This window comes from Diceros bicornis, chromosome 24, assembly GCF_020826845.1.
Source record: "Diceros bicornis minor isolate mBicDic1 chromosome 24, mDicBic1.mat.cur, whole genome shotgun sequence".
Taxonomy (NCBI): domain Eukaryota; kingdom Metazoa; phylum Chordata; class Mammalia; order Perissodactyla; family Rhinocerotidae; genus Diceros; species Diceros bicornis.
In genome coordinates, this window is record NC_080763.1 from 23253593 (window position 1) to 23276464 (window position 22872).

General features: G+C 44.3%; 1 pseudogene; it reads right to left on the reverse strand.

The window, feature by feature from the left end:
- The window catches only part of LOC131420724 (protein CDV3 homolog), a 109633-nt pseudogene that overhangs the window by 55271 nt on the left and 31490 nt on the right, over window positions 1-22872 (reverse strand).

Here is a 22872-nt window from a genome sequence, read left to right on the forward strand (position 1 = left end):
AAAAAACCATCAGCTTATATTGAGGGATGTTTTAAGAGACAAAATTATGGAACTCCTTGTTGTATTTACGGTAAGAAAATTATTGGTTTTCTTTATGAAGATCAGTGGAAGAAAGTTCACTTAGGTCTTCGCTCCAGGAATAGTTGTTTTTCTCCTAAACACTTGGCTTTTATTTTATGGATACTATAAATCATATAACTAACCACGTTTCCTTTTTTTGCTTATATTCAAATGTGAAGCAATCTTGAGCAAGCGTGCAGACTCTCACAACATACAGAACTGATATTTCACCCTTAGCATCTTTATCTTATTTTTTTCTTTCATTTTCTCTTTTTCTTCATTTCCTTATTTGCCTGTTGTTTTTCTTTCATTATATTGCACATGTTTTTAAAAATCATCTTAGGGGCCGGCCCGGTGGCGCAAGCGGTTAAGTGCGCGCGCTCCGCTGCGGCGGCCCGGGGTTCGCGGGTTCGGATCCCGGGCGCGCACCGACGCACTGCTTGGTAAGCCATGCTGTGGCGGTGTCCCATATAAAGTGGAGGAAGATGGGCACCGATGTTGGCCCAGGGCCGTCTTCCTCAGCAAAAAAGGAGGAGGATTGGCGGATGTTAGCTCAGGGCTGATCTCCTCACAAAAAAAAAAAAAAAAAAAAAAAAAAAATCATCTTAAATTATTTTGGGAGCAAGGTGCTTAAATACATACAAAAGAGCGAAGGGGTGCTAGCTCACGCTGACTGTGGTTGGGTGTCTTGAACAACAAGCTATTCATAAGGACAGGAAATTTGCAAGACTGATGTTAGAAACTCTGGAAGTACCTGCACTATTTATAGTTGCATTTTAAAACAAATTCTTGAATCTGAGCAGTGAATATGTGCCATTCTAACTGGAAAGTAATTATTAAATTCCTTAGTAGTCCATTTGGCCATGGTATAGAAGTACCTCTGTACTCAGGGGAGCAAGAGGCTGGTGATTTCTTTCATCTAAGCAGCAATGTTTTCTTTTTAAGGTTAATTCCATGTATGTATCCATTCAAGGATCAAAGTCCAAATACTTAATCAAAACCACTGATTTTGCAAATCCTCAGCCAATCTTGGACTAGATTTGCAACCACCAAGTATTGAAGAAAACAAAGCAAAATGGAACTAGGCCCTTACAAAATACATAGCGCATTGAAAGTATTTTTTTTTCCTAGTTAGCACTCAACACTGAACGCTATTGCTCTTCAAATTATCCCTTTCTTCTCAACTGGGAAAAGAAACAATCTGAGGCTAGCAATGGCTTGAATGTGGCAAAGAAGCGTGTTGATTTTCTAAATATCTCTCTCAGTCTAAGTATTCCTTCTGTTTCTCCTGTGTCATCTGATTTCAAGAGGGAAAAGTGATGAGCCTCCCTGTTCCCAGATGATACAGGTATTGGGTACAGCTTAGCATCCCAGGGATGGGCAAAGTATAGGTGTGATTTATGGAAGTGATTCAGTCTTCCTGGGCCTGCTTCCCTCCAGGACTTACTGGGGGCCAAATTGGGAAGACAGAAAAGATTGGTGGTTCTCGTGCCTTTGGCTTCTTTTCCATTGGGAGTGATTCTGACTCTCACCTGCTTAGAGTTGAGGATGCCAATTTTCTGTTACAGATTTTCTGTTACCAATATTAACAGTGCAGGAAATGGGCCTAGAGTATGGAGAGTTTGCAAAAGAAAGAATCAAGCCCATTGTATTCTTAAAGAAAAGACTTTGAAAAAAAATCACAACTTGTAAATTTCAGAAGAATATCTTCTTTCCAGTTTTCCCTTTATGAAATATAGATATAATAAATAGTCATTTGTATACATTTGCCTTAAAAAAAAGCCCCTCAGAAATGCATATTGGTTATTTCTGAGTGGTGAGATTCCAGGGTATTGTTTTTCTCTTGTTTGGCTCTACGGTCCAATTTCCCCACAATGGATGCAAAGGACGATAGGGTTGGATGCTAAGTGGGGGGTCAGGTTCTAAAGTCAGTATGTAAAGAAAAAAATCATGTCCAGTAGAATGACCCCTTGAAGATAGCTTCCCTATTAAAATATGACATACATGGCTTTGTGTATCACAAAGCAGTTGCCTTGCATTTAGGGGCCAACATGTTTGAAAAGACACACATCTTTGTACATCAGAATCCACTTAAGATGCCAAACATGCTAAGCTTTGTGGGAACAGAAACCAGCTGCTGACGGAATACCTGCTATCCTGTTCTTCATTCTGTGGAACCTACACTCACTGAGTGGAATGGCTTGAGGAAATATCTCCAGCTCTTCAAATTGCTTTCTCTCACTCTCCCTGTCTCTTGGTCTCTCTCCCCAGGATGTGGTGTGGGGGCTTGTCTTAAAGCTGGGTTTGCAGGGCAAGCCATTATGTTAACTTAGATTGCATATTGTAGATGAATAAAATTAGCATTTTATTCCAAGTTGAATTTACTTAATTAATTTAACTAAATTGATTAAATTCTAAGGTGAATATATTCCCACTTCACGTAACATTAAGAAAGCCTTCAGGTATGGGGTGGTAGGTCTTGGAATAAAAGCAGAGCCTTTCAGGAGGCCATGAGGGTGCCTACCCGCATTTACTTGGAAACCCAACCTGGAAGCTCCAAACTGCCGCAGCAAGAGTCGTCTGTGAGGATGACTCTTAACTATGGATCATTTTCCTATTTGGTGTCCTACTCTGGTTAGGTTGCAGGGGGCAGGAGAAGAGAGAAGTCAGAGGGATGGAGTGGAATCATTTTTATTTACGCCCCTCTCTCTCTCTCAGATCCCCAACTAGAGACAGGTCCCCATAAGACTGGTTTGCCACTGGGAGAAGTCTGGGGTCCCAGGCAGAGGGAATATTCACCCACCACATACTTATGGAGCACCTATTATTCATTGACTCATTCATTCATTCCTCATTCAGGACTCATTGGCCAGTCCTGCTGATCATGTGGAGCAGGACAGTGGAGTTAAGACTTGGGTTTTGGAGTCAGACAGACCTGGGTTCAAATCCCACTTCTGGCACAACCTTGGACAAGTTATTCAGCCTTTTTGAGCCTCAAGCAAGTTAGTGAATCATTCTGTAAATGAGAATGATATTTAATGAGCACCTACTATGTGCAAGGTACTAGGGATAAATACTGAGCAACATTCTCTGCCCAAGAACCTTACAGACCATGGGAAAGACCGTCGTACAATTTGTACATTGTACATTGTAAAGTACAAACCGTGCTAAGTTCTCCAAAGGGAAAAGGAAGAATCCTGTGAGGTTCTAATTTGGGTCATTTAGGGGAGAGAGCATCAGGAGAAGGGCTCTCTGAAGAGCTGCTTTAAGTTGAGAGCTGCGGGGTGAGAAGGTGCTGGCCAGAATACGAGTGTGGGCGAGAGCCTTGCAGCAGAGGGTAAAGCGTTTGTCCCACTTCCAGCTGAAGAGACTCCTCTGCCCTACTCCCCCTAGAGCAGAGGAAGCCCTTCTTAGCTAAAAATAAACTTTCCGAGGAAAATTCTATCACTGCCCAGAGCCCCCCAGAGAGACAACTGTGGCTCTAACCCTCCATGCCCCACCCCACAGGATGTGTGGGGCTGGTGGTCCTCAAACTGCAGCCCCCGACCTTCCTGGATAATTTCGCCTCCCTGAGAGCATGTCTCCAGCGAGGCTGGGCTCCCAAGCTGGGCGCCCGCCAGGCAGTCTGGCCAGGGAAGGAACTATTTTGGGAATTTTTATGATGGAACAATATTTTTTTGGTAAATAAACGGAAAACTGTTAAACAGGGACGCTCACCCCCTAGCTCCTGGTTCACCTTTCTCCATGCGGAGGTGTCACAGAGGCAGCACTGTCCAGTGGGGACACTGACCCCAGGCTACTCACCTTTAACGCACACCCCATCATTTCTCTCAGGGTAAACACCCATGGAAACTGGGGAGACTGCTGCCTCCCCACGCTCTGTCTTGGATTCCTTGAAAACAAAAGCCCTTGGAGCAGTCTGGGGTAGTAGGGCCTGGGCCCAGCCTGCTTAACCCCTTAGGGCTTGAGGAAGGCTGGACTCAGAATGTTAGTGCTAGAAGGGACCTAAGAGAACATCTGCCACCATCCCTTTCCGTCTCCTTTATTTTATTTATTTATTTATTTGTTTGTTTTATTTATTTATTTTTGTGAGGAAGATCAGCCCTGAGCTAACATCCATGCTAATCCTCCTTTTTTTGCTGAGGAAGACCGGCTCTGAGCTAACATCTATTGCCAATCCTCCTCCTTTTTTTTTACCCCCAAAGTCCCAGTAGATAGTTGTATGTCATAGCTGCACATCCTTCTAGTTGCTGTGTGTGGGACGCGGCCTCAGCATGGCTGGAGAAGCGGTGCGTCGGTGCGCGCCTGGGATCCGATCCCGGGCCGCCAGCAGCGGAGCGCGCGCAATTAACCGCTAAGCCACGGGGCCCCCCTTTCCGTCTCCTTTAACAGGTGAGGGAATGAAGGTCAGAGAGGGGAAGCCCCTTTCCCAAAGTCACAGAGCTCATCAATTGCAAATGAGGTTGGAATCCCAGACACCAGCCTCCTGTTCTTTTTCTTCCGGAACAATAAGCCAGACCTGGGGTCAAGAAAAGGAAAGAACAGACTCCAAGTCTGGTCTTTTGCAGAGAACCTACAAACTATACACTCCTACTAAATCATGAATGTGCTAAGTTCCTAAGCACTGACCCCACTCTCAACCTCACCTGGGAGAGGGCTCTCCGTACCTCTGAGGACCAGTCCCTTTTCCTGGCGCTGACCTGACCTGGCTGGCCTCTCCAGGGGCGGACGCCTTGACCTACAGTGGCACTCACCTCTGATTGGCCGCTGTGGCAGCTGGGACTTTATCACCGAGGGCCCCTCTTCTTGGTGCTGGGAGACCACCGCTGCCCAAGCCTCATTCCTCTAGCAGTTCCATCATCTCTTCTTCTACCTGTGGCTCCTAAGCATCCTCAGCTGCCTGGGTCTCATTTTCTCAGACCGGGCTGTGGTCATTTTTTTATGCTTGAGCTCAGAGAAAGACAATTAGGGCCCCCAACTGAAAACAGGATCAGTGCATTGCCTTCCCCCTACCAACAGAGCTAGGAGGCCACTGTGTTATTATAGTAATAATAGCTACTTCTTATTGAATCTCCACTGGGCCACTATAGAGATCTTTTCATTACATACTCACAACAGCCAAGCACGGTAGGGATTATTTGTTCCACTTTACAGATGAAGATACTGAGGGCCAGAGAAGCCCAAGACCGCATGACTGATGAGTAGGTAATGTAGCCAAGATTTACTCTAGCTCTGTCTGACTCTCACCCCACAGCTCTCCCTACCAGGCCACCTCCACGTGTGAGACAAAGAGAGTCTGGCCAGGATGGTGGCAGAAACATGTAGCGGAAGGGACTTTATTTACAAGCTCCAATAAATCAGACATTGGGGTTGAAGGAAATGGACAAACAGAAGATATCACGTAAGTTTTGAGTCTTGTGTTGGTCAGGAGTCTTCCATTTTTGAGCAATAGAAACCCAACTCCAATTTAGCTTAAGTTAAAGAGAGCTTACCTTCATGTGTGTGCCTAGGAAGTCCAGGGTTACAGCTGGCTTTAGGAACAGCTTGATCCAGGACAGTCGTTCTCTCTCTGCTCCTCTTGACTCTGCTTGGCTTATTCTTCAGACAGACTTTCTCCACATGATGGTACCAGTGGTTGCTGGAGACCCAGCATTACACCCTCTCAGCAGAAAGGGACAATTTTCCTTCACAGCTTTGGTGAGAAAATCTCAGAAGGACTCCAGTTGGCTGGCGTAGGTCATGTGCTCATCTCTGAGCCAATTACTGTGGCTGGGGGATGGAGGATCTGAGCCTGTGGACATGTGCCACAGAGACTGGCAGAGGGACAAGGGGCTTAACTATCTATGATGGGGACACAAGGTCTGGAGAGACAGAAACAAGATACTCTCAGGCTTGGGGACTGGGAGAACGTTGGCGCCACTGACGATCAGAGGGAACAATTAGGAGGAAGGGTTACTTATGCGTAAGAATACTAGTTATAAGAATGGTAATAAGCAACGTTTATTACTTTACAGCTTACAAAGCCCTTTCACATACCTGGTTTAATCCTCAACTAACCCTGAAAGGCAAGCAGAACAGGTGTGTTACTGACCTCATTTTACAGATGAGGAGACAGCTTTGTAGAGGATAAATGATGTGCTCATGGCTGGCAGGTGGCAGGTCTGGGCCTTAGGTGGTGGGCTCCCTCATGTTCTCTGAATCCTAGTTCAGGAGAGAGGACACGCTGAGCGTGAAGTGCCTGGTGTCCTGAAGGCAGATGCTGCTCTCAAGGTGACAGGCACACCTGAGCATGTCACTTTGGAGTCATTTAGCTTTGTCCCCTGCTAGGCATTACGTGCCATGTGGGCAGGAATCTTATCTGTCTAGTTCACTGCTCTACCTTGGTGCCAAGCACTGTGCTTGGTACGCAGGAGGCACTGAATGCAAAGTGATCCAGGAGTGCCCTGCTGAGGGACTGAGTCTCCGCTGGGGGATGGAGGGTGGGGACCAGAACCGAGCCTTGGGGAGTGAGTGTGGGGAGAGAAATGGAGGGGAGCCCGGGGTGCAGCTTGGTTGACCCCAGCTCCAGAGAACCTTTGCCAAATGTACCGCAAGCCTTTGCATCTGCTAGGCAGACCAAGCTGGACATATGGGATTGATGGACTCTGAAAATCCTGTCAGTGCAACTGGACTGGGTTGGCACCAGGTGAGCTGTGCCCTCTGGGGCCTGTCTTTGCTGTGCCTGATTGAACTTGTCTTTAATTAAGTTCAAGTTAAGTCAATCAAACTGCATTTACTGAGAACCAACTATATACCAGGCATTGTGCATATATTGTGCACCAGGTGTATGGTGATAAGCAAGATACAATTTCTGCCATTTTAAGGGTCATTCATTCATTTAACCCTCATTACTTCCCAGGCACTGTGTTAGGCACTGGGTGTACAAGATTTGGTGAAATTTTTATTCTAGGTTGGGTGGAGTGACACATTTATGCCCAACTGTTCATAATACATACACTGTGGCTAGTGATTTGATCTAAAAAAGTGCTTTGGGATTACAGAGATAAAAGTGACTAATTTTTGTTTGGGAGATCGAGGGAACTCTTGATAAGGAGATGTTCTCTGAACTAGACTAGCAGAGCGAAGGAAAAAGGTAAGCGCGTGGCGTGCTTAGAGGATCACTGGTGAGCTGTTTAGGGTGGGGGGAGTTGGTGCACAGGGAGAGATGGTGGGAAATGGAGGGCGGGATGTAGGCTGAGCTTGAAGACCAGTCCAGGGGTTTTCACTTTATCCTTCGATGCCCTGGCCCGTTGGAAGGAAAACCCTTGCTGGTATGCGGGTCTATGATTTGCCGTTTGGTCACCTGTTGGTTGTTCTCTGGTCAGCATGTCCTGTTCATATGTGGCCTTGTTGCCTCTTAACATGTGAGCTCCCAGTGGGCAAGTATGGATCAGAACCAGGTCCCCTGACACTGCCGTGGTCCAGGTGTATCAAAGGGAGAGCTGGCCACGAGCTCTACTGAGTGACTAGGGAGCAAACTCCAGGACAATCAGAGCTGCTGAACCTGAGCTCTCCCTGGCTTCCCTCCTCTACCACCTGTGTCGTTGCCCATGCTGTACGTGCTGGAGTGTGCTCGTTGTCCACTGATTTCCATCCCCCCTCCTGTGATAGTAGAACTCCTGAGTTGGAGCTGGGCACAAGGCCACAAAGCAACCTTGCTTCTTGGCATGTCCATATGCCTATGTTCCAGCCCCCGGGATGTGAGAAGAAGTGATCCACATTTGAGCTGGCCCTGAAAGAAATGCATGACCACTCACCTGCCCTTTCTCTCTTCCTACAGCAGTGGGTGAGGACCACTGGAGAAGCCATCTTGGACACAGCAGTGGAAGCTGTATGTTGAGGATGGAACAGTTGCCCTCACGGCCTGGACCACCTATCTATGAGCTGGTGTATTTTTAAGCCTTTTTTTTTTTTTTTTTTTTTTTTACAGCAGCTTAGTCTGTGCATAAATCTGTTTAGCGGCAGGAACCTTGGACAACTAGTTCTTTGTCCCATGGTCTTGGACTAGCCACCTTATCTTTCTAGACCTCAGTTGCCATATCTGTCAGATGGAGTGCTAATAACTCTTTCCTTGCTCCATGGGAAGCACCTAAGAGCTGCAGAGGTGGCTATGATTTGAAAGCACGGAGAGCAAGGCAGAGGTGCATGGGGAGTGTTTCCAGGGTGAGTGAGTGAGAGTCTCTGATGCTGGCTTATCACATAGCCACTTCCCCCGTCAGGAGTTTTTGAGTGGCCTCGTTAAACTGCCGGTCCAGCTAATCAGAGCCAAGGAGGGCCCTGTGGGTGTTCACCAACTGCCGAGAATAATTCTCCCCAACCTTTAAAGTGCTCAGAAAACACAACGTTTGTCTTGGCTGTGATGGGCGAGACCTAAGGAAGTGATGTGGGTCGAAAGCTTTGACACAATTGTAAGTCATGGAACGTGCTGAACCCGGTTGAACCTCATTAAAATGCCACGGTGGATGGAGTGTTTATGTTTCACGTTCATGATGTTTGAATGTTTAAATTCACATGAAAAACGTAAGCATTGAGATGAAATAACTGGCAGGGTCTGGGCCACTATTTCAGGACGAAGGGTATTTGATGGTGACAGCAGTGTTGACAGAACACACTCACTCTGAAGTACATGGAGAGCCCCAGCTCAGATGGAACCGACGCTTCCCACTCCGCTAACCCACCCGTTAGCACGATTTGCCTTTTCTTGTGTAACCCAATGCTCGGTACTGGTGCCTGCTCAACACACACCTGGTTGATTTACGATAAACGAAGGAGAGTCCCTGTGATTTAGGAGAGGCAGGCAAAGAACGGAGTTTAGGGGTTTATTGGGGAAATTGAATGAAAAAGGAAGGATACGCAGGAAAGAAATAAGACTGTGTTTGAAAAATTGGGGACAAATTCCTTAAATACCTCACAGAGGAGAATAGTAAAACAAATTATGGTCCAATCAGTCACTCCATTCATTTAAGAAGAAAAACATGTTAATGTCCACTGAGCACCAGAGTCCTGTGTTATTAGGTTCTGGGAGAAAATCCCTGACCTCATGTTATGCAGCCATTTAAAATGATAGTTAGGAAGCCTAGGTAACAACATGGAAAATGCTCACGATATAAATTTAGCAGATGACGCAAGGCCCAAAATTTATGTACAATGTGATGACAACTAGATTAAAAAAAATAGATGCAGAGGAGAATGAGTGAGAAAAAATATGGCAAGGAAGTAATGATTGTGTTAGGGTGTGCAGTTATGGCCAACTTCATTTTTCTAACTTTCTGTACTGTAGCTGGATTCCATTCATAATTCTAAAACCAAAAGATTTTTAAAAAATAAGAAGGGAGGGCCAGCGTGGTGGTGTAGTGGTTAAGTTCGAGCGCTCTGCTTCGGTGGCCCAAGGTTTGCAGGTTCAGATCCCGGGCATGGATCTATGCACTGTTTATCAAGCCATGCTGTGGCAGGCGTCCCATATATAAAAAAAGTAGAGGAGGATGGGCACGGATGTTAGCCCAGGGCCAATCTTCCTCAGCAAAAATAAATAAATAAAAAATAAGAAGGGACATCATCCGACAAACTGACCCTCCCACATTAGCCACCTGGTCCAGCCAGCCTTCGAGGAGTACTTCACACTGGACAAGCCAGTCTTCCTGTGCCAACCTGACGGCTGACATTCTCCAGGTGTTGGGCCCTGCTGTTGGGAGTCTGAATCATAGATGTTAAAGTTTGGGAGGGGCCCGGATATGCAAAAGGGCACCCCTATTCTCTGTGATGGCAGACTCAGCAGCTGTCTGATGCAAATGGAGAGGCCCCCAATCCAGCACAGTGTGGGGGCTGGTATTTCCCCTGACTCTCAGGGCCTGGGCGCCCGTCCATTTAGGGCACGAGATGAAGGAATTGGCCAGCTTCCCGCCTTGGGAATGGATGGGCGAGGCACCGCATGCCAAGCCAAGGCCAGGCACTGACAGCTGTGCCTGCCTCCCCTGGAGAAGGCGAAGGTTCTGTCTGCCTTCTCCAAATAGGCCTGCCTGGGGCGAGACTCTGGGATGTGGCTTTGGAATCAGACAGACCTGAATTTTTAAAAACTTTACAAACATCTAATCGAAGAACTACATGCACGTGGTTAGAAAAATAAAATGGCACAGAAGGGCTTATAGTTAAAAGCAGCCCTCCATTCCTCTCCTCCCTGGATTCAGTCTTGCCTCTTGGAGGCAATGGCTTTTAACTGTTTCAGTTTTCGGTTCTGCCAGTTTACCCTCCCATCTCTAAGTAATAACACTAATACTGCTGTGTTCTGGGGGATCCTCTAGGGACGGTAGCTATTCTCTCCCTGCTCTGGTAAAGCAGGATTGAGCTCATCGGTACCCTTGGGTAGACACGGGGAAGCACCATCCAGATCCTCCCTTCAAAAATGTACTTGTTGCCCAGCTGCAGGGAGTGTGGTCGGCAGACGGCCGCCAGCTGCCAGCTCCTTCAGGGTCAGCCGTAGCTGTCCAGAGTTGCCTCGCCCCAGGTCACGCCCTTTCTGAGGCAGGCTGCATCCAGAGACTGAGCACAGTGAGGGAGGCCAGGCTGAGCAAGGCCAGGCTATTTCCACCCAACGCAGGACTTGCGCGGTGAATACCCACTCCAGGGCTCTGGGCCAGGTCAGCGGGTCTGCATGGCAGTGTGACTTCTCCCTCTGCCCAACCTGCTCCCTTCCCCTTCTGTTCACAGGTGTCCATCGTAAAAACATCATGTGCCCCAAACTGTCTCAGTGTCTGCTTCTAAGGAACCCACCCTGGAACAATCACCCTCGTCCCTCTTGCAGTTTTTTAGAGTACACCAATTTGTACTGTGTCAACTTAACCAAATGGGAGCTACATTTCCCCAGATTCCTTCCCCAACGTGGTTCTAAGTTAGAGTTAGCCATGGGAGATGTTTGTGCAAATTCAGAAGGCAGAAGTGAAGCAACAGCCATTTCTACTCTCTGAAGAATGGCGTGGGGCCCGGCGCTGCTGCAGCTTGCGTACAGTCACCCACACGTGGCTCACCTTGTCGGCCTGCTGCCAGGGCTCCTCCAGCTCCTTCTGGCTCTCCTCCCTTCAGGTCTCCTGTGTCCTGGGCCACATGCATGTGCAGCTCCGTGATGGGGGCATCTGCTTATCCCGAAGGTCCCCCACATCATGGAAACTGGAGGTGGAGAGAGACAGATGCAGATTTCAGGTTGTCCTTGTGGGTTCCAGGTTTATTCTTCCTCTTTCTCACTTCCATCTTATCTTCTTAATAGCTGGTTCTGCTGACCTCAGGCTCAACACCAGACACAGAGGTAATAGTCTTACATAGATGGTTTAACAAGGTTCCACAACTGTGTAAGAGCTAATCCATGTAACAGTTCCTCTTTTCTCGAGTTCTAACTGATACAGTCACTATTTCTAGTTCCTTTATGGATAACTTTGTTTCATCAGCTCTCGATTGTGCTTGACTCCTTACCCTATAAATTAGGATATTGGCATCACTGTCCTTGTCTTCCCCTCTCTTCTTCCCCTCTTACCTTTTCTATCAGCTATTTTTTAATTTCCATGTTGTCAAGTGTGGTAACATTACATCCTGTCCTAAAATCATAGTGAATCTCTCCCTTCTTTGTTCATGATACATTCTAACAGTTGAAGACCAATAAACAACAACTGGAGTTTAGTGTATTTTGTGTGGGTAAATGGGCACAGGGCCTGGTGATGACCTATGATCATATTTTTCTCCCTGTGTGTCCAACAGCAGACACCCATCTCGTTCAAAGGACAATATTCTTAGCTCCAAGATCAAATAGATTTTCTTGTTTTATGTGCCACCATTGGCTCAAATGTATCTTACTACTTATGTAGTTTTGTTCTTGGACCATGACTTTCTTGTTTAGTGGTTTGTTTTTCCCAGAGTTTTTGATTGCTTTCTTTTTTCTGTTTGGGCAAAGAAAGCTAGGTCTTTACCATCATGTCCCAATTATCATCTATGTTTTTACTCATTTTATGTGTTTCTTGGAATCTGTTATATTCTTCTAAAAGATTTTTCTCCTTGAAACCCACTGACATTTTATTGAACACGAATTTCTTTCTTTCTTTTTTTTTTTTTTGATGTGGAAGATTAGCCCTGAGCTAACACCTGTTGCCAATCCTCCTATTTTTGATGAAGAAGATTGGCCCTGGGCTAACATCCGTGCCCATCTTCCTCTACTTTATGTGGGAGGCCTGCCACAGCATGGCTTGATGAATGGTGCATATGTCTGCACCCAGGATCTGAACCTGTGAACCCTGGGCTGCCAGAAGCGGAGCGTGCGAACTTAACTATTATGCCACCAAGCTGGCCCCAGTTTCTTTTGAGGCTTGCTAAACAGCTGTCATTCTGGGATTTCTTTTTCGTAGGACTCCTGGATTAATTCCACCATTTCTTGTATTACCACATTATCCTTTTGTTCCCTTGATGTTCACTCTTGTTTTGCAGGAGTACATTCTCATTTAGCTTATCCACAAAGCAAGCACAAGAAGGAAATATCAAGTACTTACATGAGGATTTAGCTGTGTGACTTGGGCAAGTTTTTGTACTTCAATTTCCTCAGCTGTAAATGAGGATTTTGTCACCTACCTCATGGGGTCACTGTAAGGATTATATGTGGTAACATTGGTAGAGTGCCTGATCTTTGGTGCTGAACAAATTTTGGTTTATTTCCCTAATTAAGCCACTTTTTTGCTAGGAAATCTTAAAACACTTCCATTGCCTGTGGAATAAAGTCCAAATTCTTTAGCATGGCCCAAAGACCTTCATAATTGGATCCTACTTGACCTTTTCAAATTTATTTCCTATTACTCCCTTTATGTACTGTGCACCCTGAGAAACTCTTCTCCCAGCACACCTGTGTCTTCCAGCCATCAGGCCTTGACTCTCTCAGATCCTTCTGCCTGGAAAGACTTTTTTATAATGTCTGTGTGTCCAAACCCATTTCCCTTCTGAAGAGCTTCCTCCACCGTACATCCTTCCCTGATCTCCAGCTATAAGCAATCCCAATCTCTCCTCTGGCTTTGATCTCTTTCTACTAGGTATTAGGATTGTTATGGTCACACTTGGCTGGCCACCTGTAGATGGACCAAACTCTTTCAATGCTTCTCTGCAGCTGAGGCAGCCACAGTGTTGAATGATCCTTTTTTTGCAGGCTGGGAAGAATCCAGGATGCCTCTAGGCAACGTTTTCAAAGAGCCAAAAAAATATTACTTCCTTCCTCTCTCCTGCCAGTACAGCTTTCCTCCCCGCTAAACAGCCCTCCCCTACTTCCACCCCATGGGAGGGCCAATTTCACTTTTAGGGAAGTCACCTATTTGATGGAATCTTATGGCCATTGGGAAAGTACTCTGCCATCAAATATCTCTTCCACTGGGATTTAGTTAAAGGAACAAAATGCACATACCCCTGGAGGGATATCACATAATCATAATCATAATCAATAATAATAATAATAACAACAACAACAACTTATTAACACTAGCATTCATTCACTCACTCACCCGAACATATTGATCCTCTGGTGTGCCAGTCACTGTGGTGGGGTTGGGGACTCTGAGAGGACAGACATAATCCCTGCCCCCAGGGAAATCACAACTAGCTCAGACTGATTTACAGATCACTCTCCAACCACGAAGTCCAGCAGACAGCAGGCTGCTGGAGTATCTGAGGGCAGGCAGAGCAGGAGTTTGGGTGTACGGGTTGGGATGGTGCAGGAGGAGACTGTGAAGGCCCTGGGGGCCTGGATGGAAGAGGATCCACAGAGCAGTGGGGCGCCTGAGACAGACTTTTCTCTGTCTCACAATTTAGCCCTCAGGCATGATGGAGCCTGATTGGCCAACCAGCTAGGCAGGAGGAGGGGGAGAAGGCGGAAGGGCAGATGATGCAGCCTCTGAGTACAGGGTTCTGCCCATTCCGTTCATGTGCCATCCTCCGTCCTGATGCGGGTGAGACCCTGGATGGCTCCTTGGAATGTTACCTATAAGGGAATCACAGAGAAAGGAAAATTCCTTAGCTCACCCAGCCACATTCCCAGCCACTTCTGTTCATTTTCAGAATAGGCATGGGAGGCATGGGAGAAGAAGGGTGGTCCAAGCTGGTGCTTATCCCCGGCCCTACTCTTCAGAGCCAGGCCAGATGTAATCACCCTGACCCAGATGGATGCAGAGGGCCCCCAGCCCTGGAGGGGCAGCCGCGTGGAGCTGTGTGTTTCTGAGCAGACGTTGTGGCCTCTTAAAGGTTGAATTCCGTCTGGTGGTTATATCCTGGACTGGCTGCCCCACAGCGGACAAAGCTCCTTTTGTAGCCAATGGGACCAAGGGAAGGGAGAAACTGAGTTCTCAATGTGGCCAAACAACTTCCAGCTTATACCAATAAATTTCTCCCTGGACCTTTAGAAAACAAAGCTTTGCTAATGTGGAACTGTGGGGCTGCGGGAGCTGGCTGAGGCCTAGCAGTGTCCACAGGCCCACGTTCTCCTTGCCCTTGGCCACAGCCAGCTCTGGGGCAAACTAGGGCTCAGGCTACAGGGTCTAGGGACCGCAGCCTTCTAATCGGGCTTTTGTGCTGTCAGCTGTATCCTAGAGGAAGGCTGTCCAGGGAGCCCACCCACACCGAAATCAAAGACCACAGGTTTCCGCAGCTGGAAGGGTCCTCAGAAATAGCCAGTCCAACTCTTTTATTTCATGGAAGTGGGGGGCAAGCGGATATATTGGGTCTCTGTTATCTACAGACATAGTGACTGGGCTGGCTAGAGTCCACATCAAGAGATCCTTTTGCTCATATGACACGTGACTTTTCTTCTGGAAATGTGTACGCTTCCACAAAAGGACAAAAAGAAGAGGGCAGTTAGCCCTAAAGAACCAACTGATGATGGTGGAAGCTAAAACAGATCGGCCTATAGGCCAGGGGATGTCCTAGTTCTCCCCACATCACACTATAGACCACAGTCTAGAGGCCAAGGAAGGTGTGATGTAATTCCAGTGAGAATCTGAAGGCCTGAGAACCAGGGGATCCAGTGGTGTAAATCTCAGTCCAAGGACAGGAGAAGACCAATGTCCTAACTCGGGCAGACAGGCAGGAAGGAAAAGAGGCAAATTCCTCTTTCCTCTGCCTTTGGGTCTATTCAGGCGCCCAACAGATTGGATGATGCCCACCCACACTGGGGAGAGCCATCTACTTTACCGAGTATACCAATTCAATTCCAAATGCTAATCTCATGTGGAAACACTCTCACAGACACACCCAGAAATAATGTTTAACCAGCTATCTGGGCGTTGTGTGGCCTGGTCAAGTTGACATATAAAATTAATCCTCACAATGTCCTTGCTTTTCACCAGTCATATAAATTAGATTTTTTTTTTTTTTTTTTCCTGGATCTCAGTTTTGAAAAGAAATCAGCCACAGCTCCTCATCCCCACTATACCTTCCATACCTACCCGGGGCTTCCCAGAGAAGCAAGGACAGCTTGGGTGGGAGCAAAAGCCATGGACTGTTTATGATGCAATTATTCTTACAAATATGCTTTGGAAGGTGAAAACTGTCCTAAACTCCAGCCGGTTGTTCTGTTGTCATGACAACAAAGACTAGCTTTTGGGGAATAAATTGATAAATCGTTTCAGGATCTTATGCACATTGGGGGAGGCAATATAGTCAAGTGGTTTAGAAGATAGTTAATGGAGCCAGATACAGACCTGGCTTCAAATCTCAGCTCTGCCATGATTTACTGGCTCTGTGACCTGTGGACTGTTACTTAACTAACTTGTGCACCAGTTTCCCCATCTGTAAAATGGGGATAATATTAGGGTTGTTAGGGAAGATTAAAGGAATTAATACATGTGAAGTAGCTACACCAGTGTCTGGCACACAGGAAATGCTCAATATGTGTTAGTTATTATTATTATTGGAGGAATAAGTGAAAACAATGAACATTTGTTGAGTGTTTGGGTAAGGTATTGTGGATGCTAGGAGCTTTGGGAGATACAAGGGTTAATAAGAATAAGACCTGGGCTCTGCTCTTGAGGCACTTTCAGTCTCTAAGAAGAGGGAAGACACTAACATGTCAAAGTGAGGACTGCCATGCAACGGAGACCAATAAAAACATCTGAGTTTTGAGATAGGGGATTGGATCCCAGAAGGGGACGAGCAGAAATCAGGCCAGAAGTGGAACATTCTGAGATCTCAGAGACGGGAAAATTACCTTGAGTAATTTGGGGCAGTTGGAAAGTGAAAGACTTTTCAGGTTAGAGGTCTTGTGTGTGTGTGTGTGTGTGTGTGTGTGTGTGTGTGTGTGTTTACACCCACTCACAAAAAGAAAGGCCAATTTTTTTTTAAGAAAAGAGAGAAAGGAACTTTTCCAACACCTCCCTGTAACCTCATTCCACTAGGTGGTTTCATGAATTCATTAGCACATCAGCTATGGCACCCTTGTTTCGGCAGCCCCACCTCCCAGGATACCTGGGGGAGTTCTGAGAGGCCAGCTTTGCCTGTCAGAGAACAGGAGCCAAGCAAAGATCTCCAAGTCAGAGCAGAGCGGGGCACCCATCCCTAAAAGGGTGAACTGGGGACCCCATCTCCTGACACCAGAAGGAATACGGCCCAGGGGCCATTTACATGAAGGCTGATTTATGTATAAATTTCTGAAGCATGGTTTCTTAAATAATAACTAAGAAAAAGAAAAGAGGACTTCAACCTGATTTAGAAGCTCTTCACTCAGTTATTTTTTATAGATATCATAATAGTTTATAACATTGTGAGATTCCAGTTGTACATTATTATTTGTCACTTACCATATAAATGCACCCCTTCACCCCTTGTGCCCAGTCCCCAACTCCCACCCCCTGTCTCTCTGTTTGTGTGTTACTTTATATTCCACATATGTTCACTCAGTTATTTTGAGACTGTGTGGTAAGACCTCAGCTACTTGGAACATCAGAGGGATAAGTTGCTCTAAATGGTTAAAACTTGGGTGCTCAAACTTAGAGTTAAATAATTTTGATGGGCTTAAAAAATGTATACATGCTTCTGTGCTTTGTTTAGCAAGGTATTCGGATATGATCTAGCCTTTTCTTGATGCCTTAGGGTGCCTACCCTAGTACTCTGTTGCCCTTAAGATCTTGTGTATAGGATGACTTGACTCCACATTAAGTAGGCCCAGACTACTATGCATTTTATATTTTATATAATTCTACTGAAAAAAGAACAAATAGAATTCTGGATTCAGAATTTGGCATGTAAAAAGCTTAGAAGTTGTCATTCCTGTCCTTACAACAAGAAAAAACTGTACAAACTGAAAATCAATGACCTTTCTTGAACTCTTCAGAGAATTGGGGTTGCAGGGCAAATCACCACCCTAAAATCTGGAGGGACAGGTGGTTACAGAGAGACACAGATGGGATCAGCTCACCTGGAGCAGTTGCTGCTAGAGCCATAAACTGATGGCAACACTTGATAATTTGACAAATTGCTGGAGATTGGATGTGGACTATTGTGAGAGTGAGAAACTCTTGGGGTCCACAACCTTAGGGGCCCCCACACTTTTGAGGGTTTTACCTCCAGGAACTCCACCAGGTTCTCACAGTGAGGAGCCAAAAAAGAGCCTCTTGTGGCTCTGGCAGGGGGAGGGGAAAAGTAACCATCATGAAATACATCCAGAGCATTCTCCATGGCAAAGGTCTACTCTCCAGGGGCAAAGACTTTGCCAGAGTCTTAGCTCATCTTGAGGAAGGGCATTTATCCAACTCCTGCCCCCTTTAGCCTTCCTATCTTACCTAAAGGAGGGGGGAAGCTAAGAAACATTTGTGAAAGTCACAGCCCAGGGACACAGGCTCCCTAAAAGACAGAGTAAATCATAAGATTACATGACACTTCCTCTCCTCACACTTCACCATCACATCAACAGGGTATGATCACAGTAGATTACAGCTGAAAGAGCTGCAAGGTGTGACTCTATTTTTTCTTTTATAATTATATTTATTTATTTATTTTTTCCCCCAAAGCCCCAGTAGATAGTTGTATGTCATAGCTGCACATCCTTCTAGCTGCTGTATGTGGGATGCGGCCTCAGCATGGCCGGAGAAGCGGTGCGTTGGTGTGTGCCTGGGATCCGAACCCGGGCCACCAGCAGTGGAGTGCGCACACTGCTAAGCCACGGGGCCGGCCCCGGTGAGACTCTATTTAAGGAGGAGTTCTCAGGGAAGTTCAAAGACAATGGATGACACAAAAACAAGGAGAGAAAAATTTGAATCCTCTGGCACCTACAGTTACAGCAAAACATTAACACAGTCCAACTCCTAACCAGGTTAACATAAAACCTCACACTGAAGACTTCTTATGCAGTTCCTATTCCTCTACACATCATGTGTGGCTTTTGCCAAAAATTATGAGGTATTGTAAAAGGTGAAAAAAAAACACAGACTGAAAGGACAAAGCAAGCACCAGACCCAGATTCAGATATGACACAGATTCTGGAATTATCAGACAGGGAATTTAAAATAACTAGTATGTTAGGGGCTCTAATGGAAAAAGTAGGGAACCTGTAAGAACTGGTGGATAACATGAGCAGAGAGTTGGAAACTCTCCGAAAGAATCAAAAGGAAATGATAGAAATAAAAAACAGAAATGAAGAATGCCTTTTATGGGCTCATCAGGAGACTGGATTGACTGAGGAAAGAATCAGTGAGCTTGAAGATATGTCGGTAGAAATTTCCCAGACTGAAACAGTCAAATCCATAGATTCAAAGAATGGAATGGTGGTTGCTACTGGCTGGGAGGAGGGAGAAATGGGGAGTCACTAACCAAGCAGTGTAAAGTTTCAGTCAAGCAAGATGAATTAGCTCTAGAGATCTGCTGCACAATATTGTACCTATAGTCAACTACAATACACTTAAAAATTTGTTAAGAGGGTGGATCTCATGTTGTATTCTTTCCACAATAAAATAAAATAAAGAAATTCCCCAAACTGAAATGCAAAGAGAAAAAAATAATGAAAAAAAGCAGAAAATTCCAGAATTGTGGACAATTTCAAAAGTTAAAATGTACACGTAATTGGAATATCAGGAGGAAAAGAAAGAAGAGAGCAGAAGACATATTTGAAGTAATAGTGGCCAACAGTTTTCCAAAATTAATGACAAAAGTAAAACTACAGATCCAGGGAGCTCAGAGAATACCAAGCAGGATAAATGCCAAAAATATCTACACTTAGTCAAGTCAGTGTTCAAACTAGAGAAAACTAAAGACAAAGAGAAAATCTTGAAAGAAGCTAGAGGAAAAACATGCTTTATCTATAGAGGAACAAGGATAATAATTACAGAGGATTCCTTGTCAGAAACCACACAAGCAAGAAGAGAGTGGAGTGAAATATTTAAAGTGTTGGAAAACCCCCCCACCAACTTAGAATTCTATATCCAGTGAAATTATCATTCAAAAGTGAAAAGTAATAAAGACCTTTTCAGACCAAAAAAAAAAAAAAAAAAAACTGAGGGAAAACACTGCCAGCAGATCAACTCTGCAAGAAATGCTAAAAGAAGTTCTTTAGGGAGAAGGAAAATGATATAGGATCAGAGGTACATGAAGAAAGGAAGAGCACCAGAGAAGGAATTAATAGATGTAAAATAAATTTTATTTTTCTTATTCTTAATTGATCTAAAAGATAATTGTTTAAGGAAATAATAGTAACAATGTATTGGGTGGCTATAGCATATGGAAAAGTGAAATAATGCCAGCAGTGTTATAAGGGAAAGGAGGAGAAGTTGGAAATACTCTGTGATACGGTAGCTGTACTACGTGTGAGTACCATAGTGTTACTTGAAGGTGGACTTAAGTTGGTTGTAACTGTATATTGCAAACTCTAGGGCAACCACTAAAAGAATTTTAAAAGAAGTATAATTGATATGCTAACAGAGGAGATAAAATAGAATCATACAAAATGCTCAACTAAATGCTCAGTGAAGGCAGAAAAACAGGAGGAAGAAAGAAAAAGAAAGAAAGAGCAAACGCAATGAGTAGAAAACAGGTACAAACATGGTAGATTTAATCCGAGTATGTCGATAATCACTTTAAATGTAAATGGTATAAATATATAAATTGAAAGACAGAGATTGTCAGAGTGGATAAAAAACAAAAATACAGTAATGCGTCACTTAACAATGGGGGTATGTTCCAAGAAATGCATCATTAGGTGATTTCATTGTTGTGCAAACATCACAGAGTGTCCTGAAGGGGAATAAAATTTGCCACCCCAAAAAGTGTCTCTTTAACATGAGGATTATTTTAGGCTGATTATTATTTATTTATTTGCTGAGGAAGATTCACCCTGGGCTAACATCTGTTGCTAATTCTTCATCTTCTTTTTTTTTGCTTGAGGAAGATTAGCCCTGAGCTAACATCTGTGCCAACCTCCCTCTACTTTATATGTGGGTTGCTGCCACAGCATGGCTGATGAGTGGTGCATGTCTACGCCTGGATCCGAATCTGCGAACCTGGGCCGCTGAAGCGGAGCATGCCGAACTTAATAACTTGGCCACTGGGCCAGCCCTTAGGCTGATTATTTTTAGGAAACAAAAGACTCAGAAAATTTTCCTTGTTGCTTCCCTCTTAACTGCCTAAAATAATTTAGATAAAAACCTGTCTCAGAAAGCAACCTATCACCTTAGCATAACATGAACCAGGTGGTAGACAAGAAGGAACCTAGAAAAGCCTGTAGGTTGGGCTCCCCTCTGTGTTCTTCTGTTTCTGTGAAATACTTGTTTTCCAAACATTTGCTCCTTTTCTCCTACCTGTGAATTGCCTTCCCTCCTTTTGAAGTCCCTGACTCCCCACCCCTAATGTCTTCTTTTGTCTTGAGCTAAGGATGGTATTTAACCATTTTGGCAAGTTACTTGGTTTTCCTGGGTTTCTTCCATGTATACATGTTATTAAACTTTTGTTTGCTTTTCTCCTGTTAATCTGTCTCATGTCAATTTAATTCTTAGACCAGTCAGAAGAACCTAGAAGGGCAGAGGAAAATTTCCTCCTTCCCTACAGTACTTACACAAACCTAGATGGTGTAACCTACTACACACCTAGGCTATATGGTACTCATCTTATGGGACCATCATTGTATATGTGATCTGTCATTGACCAAAACATTGTTATGCAGTGCATGACTGTAAAACAAGACCCCATTATATGTTGTCTATAAGAAATCAATCTTAAATATCATGACTCAGATAAGTTAAAAGTAAAGGGATGGAAAAAGACATGTCATGCTAACATTAATCAAAGAAAGCTGGAATAGATACGTTAATGTCAAACAAAGCTGACATCAGAACAAGAAAATTATCAAGAATAAAGAGAGGAATTATATACTGATTAAGGAGTCAATTGTCCAAGGAGATATAAAAATCCTTAATGTGTATGCACCTAACAATAGAGCATCAAAATACATAAGGCAAAAACTGATAGAATTGCAACAAGAAATAGATGAAGCCATTATTATAGTTGGAGACTTCAATACTCCTTTTTCAGTAACTGATAGATCAAACAGGGAGAAAACCAGTAAGGATATAGGTGACCTGAACAGCGTTACCAACCAACTTGATTTAGTTGACATTTATAAAATATTCAACCCAACAACAGCAGAATACACACTCTTCTCAAGTTCACATGCAACATTCACCAAGACAAACCGCATTCTGAGCCATAAAACACACCTTAACACATTTAACAGAATAGAAATCATACAAAGTATGTTCTCAGATCACAATGGAATTAAAGTAGAAATCAATAACAGAATGATAGCTGGAAAATCCACAAATATTTGGAGATTAAGTAACACACTTCTAAATAGCACATAGGCCAAAGAAGAAGTCTCAAGAGAAATTTTAAAATACTTGAACTAAACAAAAATGAAAATACAACTTATCAAAATGTATAGGATGCAGTGAAAGTAGTGCTCAGAGGGCAATTTATAGCATTAAATGCATATATTAGAAAAGAAGAAATATCTAAAATCAATAATCTAAGCTTTTATCTTAGGAAACTAGAGTAAGAAGAGCAACTTAAGCCTAAAGCAAGCAGCAGAAAAAATAATAAAAATGATAGAAGAAATCAATGATATTGAAAACAGGCAAACAATAGAGAAAATCAATAAAGCCAAAAACTGATTCCTTGAAAAGATCAATAAAATTGATAAACCACTAGCCAAGTTAACCAAGAAAAAAAAAGAGAAGACACAAATTATCAACATTAGAAATGAAAGAGGGGGGCCGGCACCATGGCGTAGCAGTTAAGTGCACATGCCCCACTGCTGGTGGCCTGGGTTTGGATCCGGGGTGCGCACCAGTGCGTTGCTTGTCAGGCCATGTTGTGGCGGCATCCCATAGAAAGTGGAGGAAGATGGGCACAGATGTTAGCCGAGGGCCAGTCTTCCTCAGCAGAAAGAGGAGGATTGGCATGGATGTTAGCTCAGAGCTGATCTTCCTCACCAAAAAAAAAAACAAAGAGATGAAAGAGGTGTCATCTCTACTGATCCCGTGGACATTGAAAGGATAATAAAGGAACACTATGAACAACTCTACACTCACAAATTTGATAAATTAGATAAAATGGACCAATTCCTTGAAAGATGCAAACTACCAAAACTCACACAAGGAGAAATAGATAGTTTGAATAGGCCTATATCTATTAAAGAAATTGAATCAATAATTAAGAATCTTTCAAAAAGGAAAGCACCAGGTTCAGATGATTTCACTGGTGAACGTTTCCAAACATTTAAGGAAG